Below are 6,031 nucleotides of genomic sequence, written 5' to 3' on the forward strand. Positions count from 1 at the left end.
GTAAAAGCTGCTTATGCATTATTAATACATTGTGGCAGGGCTGGATTAACCCTAGGGCTAACTGGGCTACAGCCCAGGGGCCTCGGGCATCCAGGGGGCCCTTCAAAGTGCTCAACAGCATTATTGATCGGTCAGGGGTGGGGGCGCCTCCAGCCCGATCAGTGCTGCTGAGCGCTTTCACTGCAGTCCTTCCCCGGCGCGCTGTAGTCTCCTCACTGAGGAGATCTCGTGAGTCTCACTCTCACGAGCTCTCCTCAGTAAAGAGCGTACAGCGTGCCTGGAAAGACTGCAATGCCAGGAGAAGGAGGTAAGTGCCTTGGGGGCGGCTCGGATCACCGGGGGGGGGTGGCTCGGATCACGGGGGGGGGCCCTCACGGGGGAATGGAGGCCCCCTTAGCCCAGGGGCCTCCATTCCCTTAATCCGGCCCTGATTGTGTCTGTTGAGTTTGCATTCCTGTTTGGTGTCAGTGATGGCTCTCAGTGCCAGAATATGTTACCTCTTGGTTAGAGCCGCTTTCACCAGCTTTGGGCTTTTGCTGCCATGTCCCACCTGCGCCTATGAGGCTCTCCCGCCTCCCAGGATGCAAGCAATCAGTGTTACAGTTTATGTTTCCTGACATAATGCAAACAGCCTGTATGACATGTTAGCTATTTTTATCTGAATACTTCTTTGCCGCTGGCATTCAGTACAAAGGAAAGGCAAGAGGAAGATGAGCGGTTTGACTTTTTGGCTGCCACTATGGTTTGTTGATTCTGCTCCTCTGATAACCACACCAATGCTCTACCTAAGGAACACATTTTTTTTTAAACTACCTAACCAAAAGTTTACCTTTATGTCTTTCTTCTACACAGACAGGGCTTTTGTTCACATCTAGCTGAGTAAATACACTTTTAAACCACACAAATGGTTTTAGGGCTGCATAGTTTGATACTCATGTAATAAGAGCATCGCTACAGCGTATGACTACATCATTACCGTGTACTGAACACCAGCATGATGTCATAAGAGAGAGGCTGAAGATGAAACTGAGTTAAGAAATAAAATAAGAACTTGTCCTCCTGATCCTCAACCCTTACCCCCTTTTTCCAATATAACAAATAAACCACTTACATTTTAAAAGTAAAACGAAGTAAATATGTTCTACCAGTAATTTTAAATGCTCATAGATTTTTTTAGTCCTTACACATAAAAAGAAACGTAAGATGCTGAAAGAAGGAGCAGTATGCAATTCTATCTGCAAGTGCCGGGACAATGTGGCCTCTTTAGGCCTTGTGGTAGATGTGGTGGAGCTGCTCTGGTAAAAAGAAAAAAACAGTAGAATACTAGACATCTAAAGCACTTTTGTGGAGATATTAATATCAGCCCTGTAACAGTACTGGGGAAATGGAGGTGATAAAGCCAACAGTGGTGCTCATTTACAAAGCAAAAAATGGCTGCCTCGCAGTGCATATGTAGCTTTGGTTCCGCCATGCACTTCGATTTGTGCAAGTGCATCTAAAATTCTGCTAGGCGCATAGGATTGTGGAGCAATATGGGTGCATTTTTCAGAGGAGTAACAATTTGGACAGGCAGAGAGGGGGGGAGGGCAATAGGAGGAGTAAAGGCATTCCTAGATGAATATAGAGTAGGAGCACTAAAGCACCTCAATTTGCGGGCCAGTGCAGAAACAGGTTTCAGTTCGCAGAGCATGATAATAAAATGAAATAAAGTGGTAAAAATGGTGCATTTTTAGGCACGTTTTGTGGTGCAGAAGGATCAAACAACCATTTACAAGAGCACTTAAATTTTTGCACTAGCTCTAAGCCAGTGGAGATGGGGTCTCGTCCTATACTTTTAATAGGATCCGTTTTGCGCCTGCATGTTCCACTTTCTGAAAAAGTGCACTTCCAGTTGCGCTCTGAGCAAGGTAAAAAACAGTGCACACAGCATTACCACAGCCAATCTAGAAGCAACTCACTACAATTGTCCGAAATTGTTCCTGTTTTACTCTGGTTCTATCAATCTGTTTTATCCCAAGACTGTTCATATCCATGAGGCTGGGTGAGAATCTTTTCTAAGGCAACAGAATTCTTGGGAAAACAGAGACTTCACCTCTCCTACTGACTTCCAGTGTACTGAGCCTCCCCAGTATCTTTATACATGAGGCCAGTTCCTCAGTCATTGAAGAATGATGTGCAGGGTGACACATACATAAATCACTTGCTGAATCACACTGGAGCTGGTTTGCCCTGGAAGTGGGGGGGGGGGCATTCCACTCCATGCTGACCAGACTGCTGTTGGTATCACATTATGACAGGGGTAGCCCACGTGACCAGCTCAGCTTGGTATAGCCTGACTGATGCTTTTGCAAGTGGACCCCACACTTTTTGTCCCCTTGCATTAGCGGTAACCAGCCCATGCTATACCGAGAGTGCTGGTTACTTGTTTTAGGGAAGAGTACACACTTTTTAAAAATGTATTTAATTATTATTATTCATGCAGACTATTAAGACAATCTCCAATACATTTATGTGTGGACGTCCCTACTGTAAGTAATCTGGGCTTGCATGTTCTATCTGTCTTTCCAGGCATAAGGGTCAAAAATGTAACCTTAATTTATACTGCATATACAATAAAACAAAGCAGTTTTTTGCAGACCTCAGTTGTACTTATTTCCAACTCTAAACCTGGCCCTTTATCTGCACCTCACAGTTTTCACAAGGTGCAGCTTCAGTCCCTGAACAATCAATATGATGTCACTCATTTAGAGTTTTAATGCCTCAGTGGTGTCCCCACATGGAGACCCAGCCTCTGACACGAAGCAGCTTGCAGGCTCCTCCATATCTGTGTTACAGTGGGTGTGTGGCGCTTGACTATGATGTTGCATTCAAACGCCACACTTCCAGTCTTAGGAGCAGAGGATTCCGCCCCTGCCTGAGGTGACGGAAGGTCTGCCACTTCCGAGATCGGTGGGGCCACCCGCTGGGCTACCACCGGCCCTGAGGAGATCTCAACGATGGCGCTCTCTCATATTGCGTTATCAGTTTCACTTAGCCTATAATAAATTAAACTTTGCTTCACAGTATAATGTTTTTTGGGGTGGCTGGAGGTGGTGCTTTGCACTTCTCAGATGCATTTGATGGGGCAGACAATTTTTGCTGCACTTTTTATGCGGCAGCTGTATCTAGTTGTGTTTCCTCTTCATCATCTCCCCTTGAGACAACTTCAAAAACTGTTTCTGAAAATATGTTGTTTAATGTCATTTCATTTTGTGATACTATGTCACCAGAATCTGCAAACACAGATCAATATGTAATGCACACAAATGACAAATGTTCGTCATCTGTTTTTTTTCACTTTGTTTCATTCTGTGTAAGTTGGATGAAGATAAGGAACAATCTGTAGTTTCCTTGTCTTTATACCACTAGCACTAACATTGAAATTAAGGATCGCAGGTACAGCAATACGAATTGTAACAGATATAAATACAATACACATCAAATGTCTATGTTGCAGTTAAGGATGGGTGAACAGGAAATCTGTAACAGCTGTGTGTCGTCGTGTGCAGGAAACAAATAAGCTAGGGATCTGGGTCTGCGACACTGCTGTGTCTTTGCAGAGATGAGTGGTAGTGTGGAATAGCTGTGCAATTACCTTGCAGTGCTAGGTCAAGCGCGTGTGAGTGGTTATAGAGATGAGTGGTGGTGTGGAATAGCTGTGCAATTACCTTGCAGCGCTATGTCAAGCGCATCAGTGGTGGCATCCGGTAGCGATGATCTATTGCCTGGTGTCGCTGTGTGCTGGTACGGTTCTGGAACCGACTAACTTCAGTTGTGGGAGAACGTGAGGTTCCCTGGATGGTGTTGTCTCTGTTGCCTGTGGCTTGGATGGTAATCCCCTGGTTGGGGGCCGAATACTCGCCAAGACCCCATTGGTTCGATTATCCGTAGGCGCTCTCCATACTGAAGAACTCACATTCTTCCTGATCACCTGTCCCTCCGCTCCATTGATTCTCGGGTATCCATGGCTGCAAAGTCATAATCCCCTTATTGATTGGAAAAGAGGAGAGATCATCCATTGGAGTCCAGAGTGCTCTACTTCATGTTTGACCCTGCCACTCAGAACCCTGCAGCCTAGTCCAGGACTTCAGTGACGTCTTCTGTAAACAGAGGGCTAATTCTCTCCCGCCTCATCGGGACTACGACTGTGCTATCGATCTTGTGCCGGGATCTAAATCGCCCAAAGGGCGTCTGTATTCTTTGTCTGCCCCGGAAACTCAAGCTATGGAACAGTACGTAGAGGAGAATCTAAGGAAAGGATTTATCCGTCCCTCTAAATCCCCGGTAGGTGCTGGCTGTTTCTTCGTGGCTAAAAAAGATGGCAGTCTGAGACCCTGCATAGACTACCGTGGCCTGAACGAAATCACAGTCAAAAACACTTACCCGCTGCCTTTGATTTCTGTTTTGTTTGATCAGCTCAAGTCTGCCACCATTTTCTCTAAGATTGAATTACGGAGTGCTTATAATCTCATCCGCATCAGACAGGGAGATGAATGGAAGACCGCCTTTAATACCCTCTCTGGGCATTATGAATATTTGGTGATGCCATTTGGATTGTGTAACGCTCCGGCAGTCTTCCAGGATTTAATCAATGACATCTTGCGAGAATTCCTGGGTAAGACCGTGGTGGTTTATTTAGATGATATTTTAATTTATTCTCAGTCCCTGCCTCAGCACCGCCAACAGGTTCGGGAAGTTCTGGAGAAGTTACGTCAACACCACCTCTACGCAAAATTGGAGAAGTGCGAGTTCGAAGTCTCCAGGGTGGCCTTCTTAGGCTATATCATTTCTTCATCTGGCTTCTCCATGGACCCCAGTAAAGTCCAAGCAATCCAAGACTGGGTTCTTCCTACTAACCTCAAGGCGATCCAAAGGTTCCTTGGCTTCGCCAACTATTACCGGAGGTTTATACGCTCCTTTTCGTTCTTGGTGGCTCCTATTACCGCCCTCACCCGGAAGGGCGCCGACCCAACTAATTGGTCTTCGGAGGCGTTAGCGAGCTTTTCTGCCCTTAAAGTCGCTTTCACATCTGCACCCATTCTTAGGCATCCAGATCCTGAGCTTCCGTTCATTGTTGAAGTAGACGCCTCAGATGTAGGAGGAGGCGCCATTCTCTCTCAAAGAGATCCTCAAAGCAAAAAATTGCACCCATGTGCATATCTGTCCAAGAAATTCTCATCGGCCGAAATTAACTACGATGTTGGGAATCGAGAGTTATTGGCCATCAAGTGGGCCCTCGAAGAATGGCGGCATTGGTTAGAAGGAGCATCTCACATTATTACCATCTTCACTGACCATAAAAACCTTTAGTATATGCAGACCGCCAAAACTCTAAATCCTCGACAGGCCCCCTGGGCTTTGTTTTTCACCCGATTCAACTTCCTTATCACTTACTGTCCAGGATCAAAAAATACTAAGGCTGATTCTCTGTCTCGGAGTTTTATGGCATCCCATCCTCAGCCCCCTGACCCGCAACCAATAATTCCCTTGACCTCCATTCATGTCGGTCTAACTCAGGATCTTGGGGCCACACTCCGCCACTTCCAGAAAATTGCTCCAGCTCAGACACCTCCTGATAAATTGTTTGTCCCAGTTCATCTGAGGAAGTTGGCCCTCATTGAATGCCACGACAACCGCTCAGCAGGTCATCCCGGTATCCAGAGGACCATAGAAATACTTTCCCGCTGGCTTTGGTGGCCCACCTTGTCTTTGGATGCGAAAAACTATGTTCGCGCCTGCCCAGAATGTGCCAGGAACAAGTCTTCCAGAATCCGTCCTCCAGGTCAACTTCTACCCTTGCCAACTCCAAACAGGCCATGGACCCATATTTCCATGGACTTTGTTGTCGACCTCCCTTTATCCTCGGGTCATAACACCATTTGGGTAGTTGTTGATCGATTCAGCAAGATGGCACATTTTATACCCTTGCTCAAATTGCCGGATGCCAGAAGTTTGGCCACCTTATTTATTACTCATATCTTCCGTCTCCATG

The sequence above is a fragment of the Mixophyes fleayi genome, chromosome 3 (genome assembly GCF_038048845.1).
Source record: "Mixophyes fleayi isolate aMixFle1 chromosome 3, aMixFle1.hap1, whole genome shotgun sequence".
NCBI lineage: Eukaryota > Metazoa > Chordata > Amphibia > Anura > Limnodynastidae > Mixophyes > Mixophyes fleayi.